Raw genomic sequence first — 17,724 nt, forward strand, 5'->3', positions numbered from 1 at the left:
TTCACTGGACTTCCTTGGTAAGGAAGAACACATAAGAGTATTCCTTCAGTGACTTTGTAAACCAATTCTTGCATATGTCCTTATGTCTTCTCAACGGTGATCTTATACAAGGAATTTCACTTGAAATTAGAAGAAATTTTCACCTTATTGACCAAGCCAAAATTGGAGACTGGTACCTCTACCAGAATTATACAAAGATCAAAATATATGGATGTTAACTCCCTCCATACAGGTTACCAATATTTGTGCAAATCAGGATCTTTGCCTTAGAATACATGAGGCAAACGATGAACATGGACGATTTTGTAACAACCCTGGTGAAAAGTTCATGTAATAAAAGTAAATAAAGGAAAAATAAGACCATTGTTAAGGGACACTTATTCCAAGTTGAATGTTGGGCAAAGATATCCTAGTGGGCATCACTGGATGTTTGTTTTGGCTAAGAAAAATTGGAAAAGGCTAAGGCAAAGGCATTAAAAGGAAAAAAGGCATTTTTGGCACATTTATTTATGAAAATAATGGAAAATAGGAGAAAAGTAAGGTGAAAGGTCACAGGTTGCATGTGAGGAGTAAATTGAAGGAAAATAATGGAAAATGTTGAAAATAGAGGCCTAATTCATAAAAGGGCTTCTGAGGATCAATTGGGAACCTTTTTTCAGTTCAAGTTTGGACCTCTCTCATTATTCTTAGTCTCTCTCTCACTCTTGGTCACTTAGAGTTTTCTTGGAGCACTCTAGCTTTGGATCAAGGAAGGAAAAGAAAGAAAAGGGAAAGGAAGGAAAGCAAGGATCAAGGAAGAAGAGCAAGATCAGGCAGCTTCAGCAGGAATACTTGCAGGTAACCTTTTGCATGTGTGATTTCCTAGCTAGTTTGGACATACATGGCTTTCAATGTTGGTGTATGGTTCTCTTGTTGTCAATGACATGGTTTTTCTAGGTTATGACTATGGTTTTCAGCCTAACCTTGCCTTTTTATGGATGCCATGGTGTTGGGATGTTTATTTCAGTTTTTGAGCTTTGGTTTGCCAGATGGATTTCAGAATCTGGGGTAGAGGTGGTCTCAAGTTTCATTCCCAAAGGCCTAGGAATCCCTTGACCGGTTTTGGCAGGATACACGGTAAATCCTGAGGGAGAAGTCTTAGTTTAGGGCATAGTGATTCGGTTTTGGATTGTGGTAAAGCCTGAGAGACTAGTCTCAGTTTAGGGCCTAGTGATCTAGGATTGGATTGCGGTAAAGCCTAAGAGACAAGGAGACGGAAAATTCTTCAAGGATAGTGATGGATTCTGGATGGCATTCCAAGTTCGGTTCAATTGTGATCAAAGAAATGGCTTTGGTGTGATCACGGTTTGATGAGGATGGAGGTGGTTTAACCTCTGGATTCCATTGGTTGTTCTTGGATTGGTTGTTCTATGAGATCCCACATTCATGCTTGGAATATGGCACGAGGGTGACTGGCTGAAAGAGAGATTTGGTTCAGCCATGTCTATTGTCAGGTGGTATGTGGAAGTCTCGAACCTGGTCAGATTTGCCTAAGGTTAATAAAAGCTAAGTTCTCTTACTTTTGCACTTATTTATATGTGAATTTAATGGTTATCATATCTATGATATTTACATGGTTTAATGGTGATTATAAGCATGGTTATGTGACTGGTTCATGTCATGGTTATTTCTTGTATTTACATGCAATTGTTAAATTGATGGATGCAAGACCTAATTGATGTTATAACAATTTCATGGAGAAGGTGGTGATCCTTCTCGTTATGTTTTACAAGTTCTTTCATTCATTTATGCTTTGAACAATGTAAACTTTGAAATGGGAACTGATACGATTACCTATTTCGTAGAGGTAGCAAAAAAATGACCCAATTTTAAGAATTGGTGATGCAAAATACACATTTTTTTAGCATAGTTTTTTGACACTTTAAATTTTTAAATGTACATTATTTTTTAGAATGTTAGTGATTTGCATGTTGATTTTAAAAAGTGTTGATTCTGCATCAGACCCTTTTTTTAAAAGACCTATTTTTTGACTTTAAATTTTCTAATGTATTAAATGTGAATAATTATTTTCTAAATTTAACAATTTTTGAAGTGGTCTTTTTCTTCATATTTTCTTGCTTTTTTTGTAGTGAGGTTTTTATTTTTTTGCATAGTTAAAGAAGAAGGTCGATATTTTAAAGTTTTGATATTCTACATATTTATATATCGTTAATTAATTTTTCAATGCACATCAAATAATTGTCTCTAAAAAACAATAATTTTTAACAATTGACATAAAAATAACCATTTTTAACATAAATATAACTAAAAAATTACACATTTTGATAATTTTTTGCTAGAAATGACATGTCAAAATCACATTTTATGGAAACAATTTAACAAAAAATGGTCAAATAATATATATATATATATATATATATATATATATATATCTATATATATATTTTAATGAATTTCATGTCAAAAAATAATAATAATCATTGTTTTTTTCAAAAAATAATGATTCACATAAGAATTAAAGCAAAAATCACATAATATAAATATTGAACACATAAAAATATTAATTGGATGCTTATTATTCTCATAAAATGTCAAAGTCAAAACATTACAAGTATAACTAATTAATAGTTACAAAAAATGAGCTTGATTTCCAAGCATAACATAAATTTAATCAACAATATCACGTAATCCAAACTCTTCATCCTCTAGAGTTTCATCATTGTCTTCTCCCATAATATTTTTTGCTTCATTTTGCTCGTTTTCCTCTTCTAATGGATCTATGATGTCTGCAAATCTCCCAATGTGTGTCTTTCCAATTATTCCATGTAATGGTGGTTGAGGTTCATATGCCTTTTTTGCGACCCATGTTTCACTAAAATCCCCTTTCTTCAACCCAATTTCTTGCATTGCATCTGGAAGAAATTGAAGAACATTAATTGTTTGCTGAATAAATTTGTACTGCACTGGATCTTTTTCAATTGAAATGCAATTTCTCCTTTTTGTTAGGAAACATGGTAGTGTTGCGCCTAATTATCAAGCACAAAAGAAATAATGAAGTAAATTAGTATAATGACATATAAATTAAGAAAGAAGATATTGAAATTCAATTCTATATAATAAAACTTACCTGAGTCAGAAAATAAATCCAGAACCCAATCTCCTTCATTTGAACATATGTCTATAAGATAGTTAATCAATGACTGTGGTTTTTTATAAATGTTAACTATCTCTCCTTTTGCTTCTTTGTCTTCATATGTTAGTTTTTTCACAACAACATCATAAACTAGTACTTGGCTATGACTCTTTCCATCTACCCGATTAAAAAACATAGACATATAGTTATCATCTTTTTCCCAACTATCAATATGGATGAACTCGCAATCACTTATAAATGGTTGATCTTCACTGTTAAGAAGATTTGAATTTAGCCTGTAACATGAAATAGTAAAATTTCAATTAACTTATACATAAATGAATTTTTTAACATTAATCAAACTTACATTTTCAATGTCTTACCATGTAAGCTGAATCCTTGAGTTTGTTTTCCCCTTGAAACTTGACAATAACATTGCCAATTGTGTGTATGAATGCAATGTCACAAATATCCATAACGATGATGATGTGACTTCTACAAATCCCGCAACCACTTTACTAAGAGCTTGATAAGTATAAGGGTCACTATCATAGTCAATGTTTGGGATATTGAAACCATGGGGAATATCTACAATAACTAGGGAATAATCCCTTTTAGGTATGAGTTTAGCAATGTCTTCAAAATCGCCTTGTATTACTTGATATTGAATAGTGTCAAGCTCATTCCAAATGAAATGAGTAAGAGTTGGATCAAGTTCAACATTCTTAAGACGCTGCTTCTTCAGTCTTTCGATCTTAATTTTTTCAATAAAGGTTCTGAAACTATCTGGTGTTCCATTTCCACCCTTCATCATATTTAATAAAATAAACAAATATATGTATAAATTATAAAATAAAAATAGTATACAGATGAATAAAAATGAATGTATAAATCAACATACATTTTTAAATGCAAGATACAAACCTTTTAGTGTTAGTGTAGAAATTGAATCTGGATAGTTGCATACAACATCATCCCAACTATCTTCATTCAACAATTTAACCATTAGTTCTTGTATTTTCATGTAAATTTTGTGAGTGAATAGATAAAGTAAAAAAAGTTAATATAATGATATGTATACCAAATACTACCAAGAACAATAGTTATATTAAAAGGAAAATTATAATATAGAAATAAGTAAAAATAATTCAACAAACTTAATTTTAAAATTCTTCAGACATATCATCCAACGATAATTCCCCTGACCTCACACGACATAATATTGCTTTGACAATTTTTTCATCCTTCACTCCTTGCATTTCTCTCCAAGGTGTGATAGTCATATCTTCTGGAAGTTGCTTCATTTCAGGACCTGATTTACTGTTGCTACATATCAATGGTTTAGACTCTTGAACCTTCTGCTTTTTAATGCCAATGTTCTCCCACATGCTAAAAATATCATTAATCAATTCTCATATCTCTCCGTTCTAAATGCCAACTAGAAAATATTATCAATACCTCTGGATATATGACTATTTACTATGTTGCCTTTTGAATTAATTTTCTCCTCAATTTGATAGCTTATTTCCATACAACATTCATTTTGGAAATCTACAGTAACATTTATCTTATCCCACCACATTTTTCTTCAAATTCACTATGAATAAATCTAACCCTTTGGATGAAAGTCATAGACATCATATATTCATTATCTAAATTATGATCCCATGCCAATAACATTGTTTTCGTATCTGATAAACTAGCATAAATGATACATTTCATTGTTTCAAAACGTGGGTTATTGAGATATTCCTCCATCAGTTGCCTTTGAGCTTTTATAGAATGGTTCCCCCCAAGCACATAATAATTGTATTCAAAACATTTTGACTTATCAAATGCTTCTTTGTTGGGAACTTGAACTGGATCAATAAGAAGCACATAATTAACCACATGAGCATATGGATTGTGTCTCATCAATGTCTTCAAGTTGTAAACATGTAGGTGGTGTGGCTTTATGATTTGATATTTACATTGTCCTTCACTTGCCTTATAGATTTGTTTCACATTAACCTGAAATGTATGACCACCCTCAATTAAGTTTGTATTTATCAAACTCTGTCGAATGGCATTTTGTTTTTTTTTAACAATGCCATCCTCTAAATCAGCTCCTGGTCTAATGATTTCCCTACTTTATTTTGAATGTTCACTAGGATCTTCACTGTTGGTAATGACTACTTGAGAATGTTCAACTTTACTTTTCTTCCTCCTAACTTTCTCATCAGTAACTGGAACATAGACATTCTTGGGCATTGTTACTTTTTTTCTTTTATGGCTCTTCTCCTTTCTAACATCAATTCCAATGTCATCCTCAGTAACGACAACATATTCTTCAGTGTCAATTTCAACTTCCTCTTCTTCAAAAGTAACATGTCTAACTTTGCTAGATTGATGCCATCAAAACTGCAATTACACAGTAAAGCTGCATCTTTATAAAATTAGTACGTGGACCTATAGGTTATGGGCCCACGTTTACATCAGAAACCTTTACATTGGTGGATTTTAACAAAAACCCGACCAATCACCACACAACAAAATAACACACAACCTGCCAACGAACGTCGGTCCCACTCTGAATGCATACGACCAGATCTCAAATAGAATTAACCCGTGTTGATAACATATCGGTTCCGCTCAGGCCATTAACCTGCACGCACTTCTCCAGGTGATCATCATCCAACCATGCAACCAACGAATGATCCTCATCGCCAGAATTCAACGAGGATTTAATCTCGTTGTATAAACTCTCAGCGGGTCCGATTCCCAGATTATCTCTCGTGCATGTTTCGACACGATATCCATCCGATCACAGGTTCAACGGACGGCTCAATCACCTCCAGAATTCAACTCAATTAAATCTCAGTTCATACCTTCATCGGGTCTGGCCTTTGGGATACCGCTTATGGTTTAGAGGGTGTGCCATAATCCACTTACCACCTTTGGGAAACGGATCTTCCGTTTAACGCCCATGCTTCTATGCCACGCGATGACCGTAGATCTACGGATCTTCCGATTGGACAATCCAAATCTATTCCTCTGCCATTCCTATTCTGCCATTAATATCCATCGATTTAAACAATCCGACGGTTCCCGTTCTTTTCTGCCTACGTCGTTGATCTTCTTCCTATTGATGGAATTCGCTTAAAAAAACACAGTCTATCTCTACCATACTCGTTAAAGCACTCACATACTCCATACAACACTCAATCTATGATATCATATAAAGATTGGATCGCCATCGATCCTTATAGTGATCGATGGTCGATCAACAAGCTCGTAACACATAATTTAACTCATATATTTATATTATATAGGACTAAATTACAGTCTAAGGCATTTTAGCCTTATTCTCAAATCACTCTCTCGACTACATTGTATCCTCACTTTTTTTTCTATCTGTATCTTTCTCTCTCTATCTCTCTTTTCTTTCTCTATATTACTCTCTTTCTCTCTGTCACACAACATAGACTCTTTATAGAATTTACAAAGTCGTGGATCATCTCAGATCCACGATTTCCTCTCACAAATCACTCAACAACCCCTAAATCTCTCTATGGCAGATAATTACATTTAATTAAGTCTTCTAGAGACTTTATCAATTCCATCAAATCAACTCTGTTTTAACAGAATTTGCCCCGTTTACAATGGTTGTCCACGTTCTCATCGTTCTCAGCTTTGACTTTGACTTTTGATTAAGGGTGGTCAGATGCTCCTGCATCAGACTCTTGAGGTACAAAAATTTATGACCTCCTAGTCATATGCTTCTCCTTCATCCCTTAGTAATTCTACCCACTTCCTTAGTGGAACAGCCTTCATGATCTTTCTGTCAGTTGCAACAAAACCTCTGCAATAACAGTCTTCTCTGCTACACGATACCTCACCAAGCTTCTCTCCTCGAGCTTAGTCTTTTGGCATCTCTCTGGTTCTCTCCTCTTTGGAACCTTTTGAGCACTCCATGCTTTAGGTTACTGCAAGTTTTCTCACCTTCTTCTGAAGACCACAAACTCTCCAATCTTAAACATGACTATACCACCTTCTTTCACATGCAAAATCTTCTTCCTTCTCACAGGAAACCTTTCCCTGCTTTGATACCACGTTGATGCCAATAAACTGCAATTACACAGTAAAGCTGCATCTTTATAAAATTAGTATGTGGACCTGTGGGTTATGGGCCCACGTTTACATCAGAATCCTTTTCATTGGTGGATTTTAACAAAAACCTGACTAATCACCAAACAGTGAAATAACACACAACCTACCAACAAACGTTGGTCCCACTCTGAACGCATATGACCGGATCTCAAATAGAATTAACCCACGTTAATAACATATCGGTTCCGCTCAAGCCATTAACCCACACGCACTTCACCGCGTGATCATCATCTGATCATGCAACCAACGAACGGTCCTGATCACCTGAATTCAACGAGGATTTAATCTCGTTGTATAAAATCTCATCGGGTCTGATTCCTGAATTATCGCTCGTGCATGTTTCGACGTGATATCCGTACAATCATAGGTTCAACGGATGGCTCGACCACCTCCAGACCTCAACTCAATTAAATCTCAGTTCATACCTTCATTGGGTCTGACCTTTGGGATACCACTTATGGTTTAGAGGATGTGCGATAATCCACTTACCACCTTTGGGAAACCGCTCTTCCATTTAACACCCATGCTTCTATGCCACGTGATGATCGTAGATCTATGGATCTTCCGATTGGATGATCCAGATCTATTCCTCTGCCATTAATATCCGTCGATCTAAATGATTTGACGGTTCCCATTATTTTCTACATACGCCATTGATCTTCTGCCTATTGATGGAATTCGCTTTAAAACACAGTCTATCTCTACCATACTTGTTAAAGCACTCACATACTCCATACAATACTCAATCTATGATATCATATAAACATTGGATCGCCATCGATCCTTATAGTGTTCGATGGTTAATCAACAAACTCGTAACATGGAATTCAGCTCACATATTTATGTTATACAGGACTAAATTACAATCTAAGGCATTTCAGCCTTAGTCTCAAATCACTCTCTCGACGACATTGTATCCTCACTTTTTTTCTATCTGTATCTAACTCTCTCTATCTCACTCTCTATCTCTCCTATATTTCTCTATATTACTCTATGTCTCTCTGTCACAGAACACAGACTTTTTATATAGAAATTTACAAAGTCGTGGATCATTTCAGATCCACGATTTCCTCTCACAAATCTGTATACATGGCAGGTAATTACATTAAATTAAGTCTTCTAGAGACTTATCAATTCCATCAAATCAGCTCTATTTTAACAGAATTTGCCCCATTTGCAATGGTTGTCCACGTTCTCCTCGTTCTTAGCTTTGACTTTGAATTTTTATTAAGGGTGGTCAGATGCTCCTGCATCATAGATTTATCCACCAGAGGCATTTTTTTCTGATCCCTTGGATGTTGTTTTGTAACATCATGAATTACTACATTTTTCTTGTTTATCATATCTTCTTTTGACCCTGAGGAGAAACTATTGACAACATTCATAATATCTTGCTCTATGAAATGAATGCCTCCCAACATAATTGAAAGATTTTCAACAAAATTCTATCAAACAAAATATCATATGTCAATAAAAACTAAGTTATAAAAACATAATGAGACAATTACAATAACACAAAACACAAATATAAATAACAATATTTACGATATCTTTTGTAATCTCATTTACGATTTGTTTACACAATTTTGTAGATACCTCTTTTGTGTCATACAATGAATATAATAATTGACATTTAATCTTGTTATGTGACTTGGGAAGTTTTGTAAGTATATAAACAACTTCAGTCTTTGGTACCAAACACATGTCTATGAACTTTCCCAACACCTCATAAATTCCAATATCATTAGGGATATCAACATATAGATATATCTGCACATCTATGCCTTCTCTTTATTTCACATACCATAAATTTTCTAGAAGTCTCACTTCTTTTGATGTCTTCCAATGTGAAATCGTCTTCTTATCGTTTGAGGCACTTGATAGAATTGTAGTTATCAACTTAGGTTTGGTTCATTCAACAATTTTGTTTGAGGATCCACCTTTAATTTTAGTAGTCTTTGGTCCAGAAAGATCCACATAAATCTTATTTGATGCCATTTTCCTGCAAAAAATACACATATATATAAATCAATAAATTACAAAAAAATAATAGCTTAAATTAACAAAAAAAATGATAAATGTTAAATAATTTTGTAAAACATAACCATTTAAAAAAAATAAGATATTAAAAAAATGCAGCCCCCTGCCACCCCACCCCGGCCCCCCAGCCCCACCCTGGTGGCCCAACGGCCTGCCACCCCAGCTGGTCGTTGGGCCACTACGGTGGGGTGGGGGGCCAGGCGGCCAACCTCTCCACCCCTCCCCCAAGGGCTTGTTGGGCCATTGGGGAGCCTGATCGGGCCCACCATGCCCATTGCGGACATAGTGGGTAAATCTGTCTCATCTAAATTTTTAATTTCTAAAAAAACAAAAATTCATTAAACCTATTGAATTTTAAAACTTGCACACAATAAAAGAGAAACTAACCTTTCAAATGTGATAATCTTCCGTTGAATATGTTGTTGATAGCAATGTAGCTGCTTCACAAATTCGCTCAAGCCTTTTGATGAACCTCAAAAAACCTTGATGTGATGTGAGGAATAGTGAGAATGAAATTTATCTTATAGCAGAAATTACAGAATTATTTTACCACACGGTTAATGTGGGACTAATTTGTTTTTATAAAAAAATTAACATGTAAATTTTGTTATGGCAATATAGGGAACTATGATAAAACGAACATTACAGAATTGTTTTACTGCACAGTGAATGTGGGATTAATTTTTTTTTATAAAGACTTTAACATATAATTCTTGTTATGGTGATATAGTAAATTATGATAAAGCGAACATTACAGAATTGTTTTACAGCATGATGAATGTGGGATTAATTTGTTTTAGAAGATATAATAAAAATTAAAAAAAATTCAATTGTCTAGTAAATATTATATAGTTTAAGTAAAAAAATAATTTATGTAAAATATTTAGTTTACAATTTTAATTTAAAGATTTAGTTTAAAAGATTTATTTCATAAGAAAATTTTAGTTAAAATTTTTCAATAAATTGTAGAAGAAAATTATGGAGGAAAATACATGAAACAAAATTTTTGGAGGGAAATTTTCATTCTTTAAGCTATATATTATCATTAGGAGAGAGTGCATTTGTATCATTCAACCTCTTATGTTTGAAAGGCATGGATTCTTCTGATAGTGAAGTTTCTCTTTGTGAAGCATCAACATCTTCATCGTGTAACAACTCTATTCATATTGATGAATATAACGGAAATTATTCCACTATGAATAGAGAGTCAAATCTTCCACTTCGTAATAATCCTAAGGACTAGGAGAGCAACATTGATGAAAGGCAGGATGAATAATTTCAAATAAATAAATAGTCATAGTTTCCACTTAGTCGTAATCCTATGGACTACGAGAGCAACAATGATGAGGAGCATGATGAAGATTTTCAAATAAATAAAGAGCCACAGTTTCCACTTAGTCCTAATCCTATGGACTATGACAGCAGCAGTGATGAAGAAATTCTAATGAATAGAGTGTTATGGTGTCCACTTAGTCCTAATCCTATGAATTATGAGAGCAGTAGTGATGAAGAGTTTGATGAATAATTTCAAATGAATAGAGTGTCACAATGTCCACTTACTCCCAATCCTATGGACTACGAGAGCAAAAGTGATGAAGAACATGATGAAGAATTTCAAATGAACAGAGTGTCACGGTGTGCACTTAGTCCTAATCCTATGGACTATGAGAATAGCAGTGATGAAGAACATGATGAAGAATTTCAAATGAATAGAGTGTCACTGTGTCCACTTAGTCCTAATCCTATGGACTATGAGAGAAACAATGGTGAAGAACATGATGAATCATTTGAAATGAATGGAGTGTCACAGTGTCCACTTAGTCTTAATCATATGGACTATGAGAGTAGCAGTGATGAAGAGCATGATAAATATTTTTAAATAAATAAAGATTCGTGGTTTCCACTCAGTCATAATCCCATGGACTATGAGAGCAACAACGATGAAGGCTAAGATGAAGAATTTCCAATAAATCGAGTCACATTTTCCACCTAGTCCTAATCCTAAGGACTATGAGAGAAGTAGTGACGAAGGATAGGATGAAGCACTTAGTCCTAATCCTAAGGACTATGAGAGCAACAGTGATGAAGGGCAAGATGAAGAATTTTCAGTAAGTAAAGAGTCACATTTTCGATGTAGTCCTAATCCTATGGACTATGAAAGAAACACTGATAATGCACATGATGAAGAATATCCAATAAACATCGAGTCAAATTTTCCATTTAGTCCTAATTCTAAGGACTATGAGAGTAGCACTGAAGAAGGGAAAGATGAAGAATATCCTCCAAGTCAGTATTTCAAAAGCATAGATGATCATAGTGAGGATAACATTCCTCATAATGATGATGAAAATGCTTATACAAATGATGATCCAATGATGGAGATGTTGCCAGGAAATATTGTATCGAGGAGTAGGAGTAGACATTTTCATATCAATCCAAGATGTTCTAGTTATACAAGGGGTAGAGCAGAATATCTAATGAGAAGAAGTTCTATCAGCGCTCTCATTTCAAGTGAATGTTATCAAAAAGATTGCTTGAAACATATGTATTTCAATTTTGCATTAGAGAAAAGGAAGAAATATATTTCAATGAATAAAAGCATGCAAAATTCATATTTATTGGGGTGCATGCAATCTACATTGTAAGGCTATGATTATTATATTGGGTCTTTATTTATCTATAGAAAGGCTTTCAAAATGTTTCATTCAATGGGTAATTTTCATCTGTCAAGAATCCAAGAAAATTTGGAAAAGGATCCCACATTTTATTCAGAAGTACATCATAAACGACAGTTTGGGCCATTATCAAATACTTCAATGTCATGGAAGAAAGGTTTATTTTCAAAACATGGAGAGTGTATTCCAAATAGAAAGAAAATACATGTTCTAGATAATTTCTCAAGACGAGAAATCTACAACTTATACAAAGAATATGAAGAAGGTGCTGAGGGACATGGTCGATTTATTACATATCAATATTTTGTGAAGATATGGAAGAAAGAATTCAACAATGTCTATATTCCTAAGAAGACAAGGATGGGGATTCACAATACATCTGCTTCTCCTAAATAAAAAAGGGATAAATGTGAAGGGTTAGAAAGAGGTAAGAATTCATAAATTTAACTTTTAAAATTGTATAGTCATCAACTATGAAAATGTATTTATTAATTACTTTATTTTATGTTGTGTAGATTCCATTGTCAAATCAATTTAAGAGCATCACAAACAACAAACAAGTGAAAGGAAAAAGTTGTACAAGCATCGAAAGAAGTGTTATGATAATCCAAATAAATATTTGGGTTTGATAATTGATGGTATGGACCAAAAGAAAACACTTCTATCACATTTTGTTCACACACCAAAAAATTTACAAGAGGAAAGTTTTATTCAGTATCACCTGGTCGGTTGTATGGCCTTCAATGGGAAAATGTTGCCAAGGGTACACTTCACAGCTCCAAATATTCGTAATGATGCAAATCTGACAATAACCATAATTCATGATGTGATTTCTCATTGGTCTGTTGATCTTCCTGAAGTTTCGTATCTACAGTTGGACAACACTTGTCATGAAAACAAAAATCAGATTATTTTTGGATATCTAAACATGCTTGTTGAATTGAGAATTTCTCAAAAGGTAAAGGATGGTTTCCTTCTTGTTGGGCACACTCATGACCATATTGATCAGATGTTCAGTCATTTTTCAGTCACAATGAGGAGGAAGGAAGTTGGGAGCATGCCATCATTAATTGAATGTATTAAGAAATCATACATGTCAGAGCCTACTTTTGATGTGTTGGAAGAAACTGTTGACATGCGAAGGTTTATTCTGGATCACACGGTGAGGAGAAATGCATTGAACAACTTAATGAGATTAGCTTCCAACATCAATTTCGTATAAAAAAAATTGATGGGAAAACACTAATATGGGGCAAGAAGTATTCAACTACTGCAGAATGGGAACCTTCATCAGGTTTGGAATTTTTGAAATTCATTCCAGATCATCCAATATTTTCATCAAATATATTGTTATTACAATCTGTTGCTGAAGTTCATAATGCACGTAGACAAAATAGAGATATAAATTATTCTGATTGCCTAGAAGAAATAAAAAAATGTATTAGATATACATATGAGTACTTTGATATTGCTGATTCAGTTTGGTGGGAGTATTTTTTCAATAATCAAAATCATTTCAAGAACAACAAATGAAGATATACCTTTGAAAAATCCATTTATTTGGCCACAAAATCTGTCAAATGAACATGAGGAAAGAAAAATTGTTGAACAACAAAAATCTCAAGGTATTATTAATTCTTCACAGGTAGAGGAAAGAGAAATGTATATTGGTCGGAGAAGATCTCATGCACAATGTGAAGCCATGGAAGACCTTTACAGGGGTTCAGTATAGGATATTAAAGAGGGTTGTATGATTGCAGTGCTAGCAGATGGAGATCCCAATGGCTATCCATTCTGGGTTGCTAAGGTTATAAAGGTCATTATAGAAAATGAAGATGTTGCAGGTGTTGAAGTACATTGGTATGCCACAAATACACACCCATTCAATGGTGTGTATAAGCCAGAGATGGTAGTTGATAAAAAAATTGGCAGAAAGAGAAAAATAAAGGGTAGAAATATAAATCATCACCGCACAGACCTCTTAAAATTGGAGGATTTTGACATACTTGTTTATGACTTCAATTTAACAAAGAGAGGAACTCTTCGCGTGAAGATGATAGCGATTATAAAGATGTTGTTACCAGAAGGAACATTGTTGAGATGGGAGTCTACTGAAACCAGTGGTAGATCTAGAAGAATTTTAAAACCTGAAATAGTGGCATGCATGTGGACTCAGATGGGGTGCTAGTTGATGAAAGAGAAGAATATGGAACATGTCCATCTGCATCCAGTCATTCATCTCAAGATGTGAATTTTGATGGTGTGAAAGAAAATATGAGTGATTTTGAATAGTTGTCTAAGACAGTTTATATAACTCATGTTTGTATCGTATCTTGAAATAAAAAAAAATATTTCCATATGGTGTTAAATGAAGTTATGATTCATTTTTATGTTTCTTGGATTATATGTTTTAATTATGATGATTTTTATTGTTTAGAATATCTACAATGCAACAATAACTTAGAGATATAATGTATGTTTCATTCAATCTACAAGTAATGACATTTTGATTAATTTAGTCATGTAATTTGTTCATAATGTCATGGTTTTCTTTAATTTATGGTTGAAGATTTTCCAAATTTTTTTGTATCTTTAATGTTATGGTTGAAAAAAATTAGAATTTTAGCGATCTTTACTGTCATGTTATTATATGTTTAACAACATAGATGAAAACAAATCCCATTATTTTATATTTATCATCATTACTAAAAAATGTTGAAATTATACATAGGAAAAAAATGTTATTCTACCAAAAACATTAGTGTGTTTTTTTCCTCAAAAACAACAATTTTTTGCACAAAAAAAATCAGTTTTACTGCCATTTTTTAAAAATGTTGAAAATTTACCCTTAAAAAAACCATTGTTCCAGTATACACACTTTTCATTTTTAGCACTTTTTTTCATGTTTTTTTGGGGGTTTTTGGCCAGAGTTCCCATTTTGAGTTTATAGTTCACGTTTCAAAGTTTACATTGTTTTTGTCTTGTATCCTAGACCTGTAGGTTGCATTGATGCCAAGTCTTTGAAAGAAAGTCAGTTCCGGTTGGGGAAGGTCAAGCTTAATCCTGAGGTTGATTTTTTAATTTATTTATCTTGTCATCATGTCTTTGATTGATTCTAGAGGTTGTAACAAGTTTTGGGTAGAGGCCGAGATTTTGTGCTAGAAAAGTGGCTCAAATCTTGAGGTCGTTGGCACAGGTCTACTAAACAGAGTCTAGGGACATTGTCACATAGGCCTATGAGAGCAACTTCGGCTTCTAGATGATGTCTTTCCTATAACATGATAGCGAACAAGGGTTAAAAGGCTTAAATCATCAGTGGGACTCAAGGACAAGATGTCTGAGCAGCTGACATGTCCCTTAAGGGTGTTGCTGCTGATGTGGATGAGTTTGCATGATATGTTCCTTCGGTTCCATTTGCTTAAGTTCACCAAGGAAGTTGAATCCCTAATAGTGACCTCTCTCATCACATGTTTACCTCGGTTGGTTGGTTGCTTGGGTGGACCTGGGAGGAGGGGGTGTTACAAATTTTCATTTTGTATCCAAGAAACAAAACCACAACTCAAGTTAAAGACAGAAATTGGCCCTTTCATTGTCAATAATAAAGCAGCAACAAAGGTAGATAATTTATTAAATCAGATGAAAATCAAATTGAGTTTTATCTGGTCCTATGATCCCTTGGAGATTATTTCAAGGCTGAGAGTTGAGCAAAAAACAACACCATATGTACATACAACTAGGCCAAAGATAGAAAAATATGAAAATCAAGTAGAATGGCAAGAAAATACATCACAAGAAGATGAGGAACAAATTGTTAGTCAGACATCTTCAAAGAATCCAATTCCTCAAGAAAATAAACTAAATTACCAAGAGAAATTGTGTCTCCTACAGACTCAGAAGTTCAAGCCACCAGTTTCACAATTTTCAAAAGGAAAAGAAGACAAACACTAATCAAGAGTCCTTAGAGGACAAGTGTTCACAAGAGCAGGCTACAGTGGTGTTGTCAGGGTTTCCCACCACTTATTTTCCACAGAGTGAAGAAATCACAGATTCTCCTATGTGAACTATTTCTCATGATACAACAAAGTAAAATATGTTTGTTAGATACAAGGAAATTAAAAGGAAGAATGAATCATTATAGGCCACTACCTATTTAGAATTTTGGAAGTAGTCTTCCACTACATAACATAAACTTTTGTCCACACTTGACACTGAAAAGGGAAAGTTTCAATTAGCTTTCTTGGAACCCAAGGTTCTAGTCCCTAAAAGTGCAGAAGATTACAAAACATCCATTTTTACTTTTGACACCAAGAAAATTCATCCAATTGATTAAATTGACCTTCATAAGCAGGCTGGTGAAATGATATATTCAACATTGACAAGTTCATCTATGAAAGCCTCTAAACTACAAGCTTCCCTGAACAATATTCACACACAATTGAATATGGAGAGAATGTCATCTCTGGCTAAAGATATGAGAATCAAATCTCTTGAAGGTTTGGTGACCAAACTAGGATATGATCCTAGTGATATTAAAACAACATAAAATATGTTAAAGAATAAAAATGCTGACAATCAAGCATTGAGGAAGCAGCTTAAACTTCCGACTATAGAACTTCCACAAGCTAATTAGTAAGTAGGTTAGCTAAAAAGGGAAAAAGAAAATATGCTCAAGATCATAGTTGAACAAAATATTCAAATTCAAAAGATGGAAGCTGACATGGAATCACTTTTGAAAGAAAAACACAACAACTCGGCATTGCAACTGTTATTCTTATACTGGCAACTTCTATAATAGATATTTTGGCAGCAGGGACATCTACAACAATAATCATCATAGGAGAAGCGCAATCTACTGACTCAACAAAATAATTGTTAAAGGCCATGGGAGACTTATCTTTGAAGGATCAAGAAATTGAAAAGCTTAAAATGTAGCTCCAAACTATACAAGAACAAAAGATTAAGTCTAATAATGCATATTTGGCTGAGATTCAAAAGAATTACAAATTAACTCATAAATTATAAATTTATGAAAATGAATCTTTAATTGCACAAACTATTGCTCAGGCCAAAGAAAATATTTGGATAGACATTAATGTATCAGTGACTGAATTATGTCCTTCAATTGAAATTATTTTTGAGCGGGAATATTTATTACAAAGGTCACAAACAACAGTAGCAGAAGTAAAGAAGGACCTGAATCGAAAACTAGGAGATGCCACAAGAATAATTAAGGTCCTAAACTCCAAGACAAAAGATGTGCTTGAAGAATTCAGCATTGAAGACAGAACTGAAGCTGTCTTAGAGGTGAGGAAAGTTCTAACCAATAGAAATTTAATGCTACAACTTGAGAACAAGTGCCATAATTTAGAAGTTCAAATCAATAAATTTTATCGAAAATTCAATGCTCTCCATCATAAACGACTCCAAAACTTACATGATAGAAGTGGAAAATTGATTCCACTTGAAGATTATAAGCACATGTTACATAAGATAGCAATGGAAAAGACCAATTTTTCCAAGATAAGAGGAATTATAATGGGGAAATATTTCATTGAAGGTTTAAGTTATGATTTGTTAATTCAACATGAAATTAAGCATCTATTTCTAATTAAGCCCACTTTTGAAAAATATACTGAAGTTGATGAGTTATATAGAAAATTGTTAAATTTTTCTATCCTTGATGAAAAGAGATGGGAAAAACTGTGTGAGTTCATCGAATAAGAACAT

Source organism: Pinus tabuliformis, chromosome 8 (genome assembly GCF_031772625.1).
Source record: "Pinus tabuliformis cultivar Carrire ecotype Pingquan chromosome 8, CPIR1, whole genome shotgun sequence".
NCBI classification, from domain to species: domain Eukaryota; kingdom Viridiplantae; phylum Streptophyta; class Pinopsida; order Pinales; family Pinaceae; genus Pinus; species Pinus tabuliformis.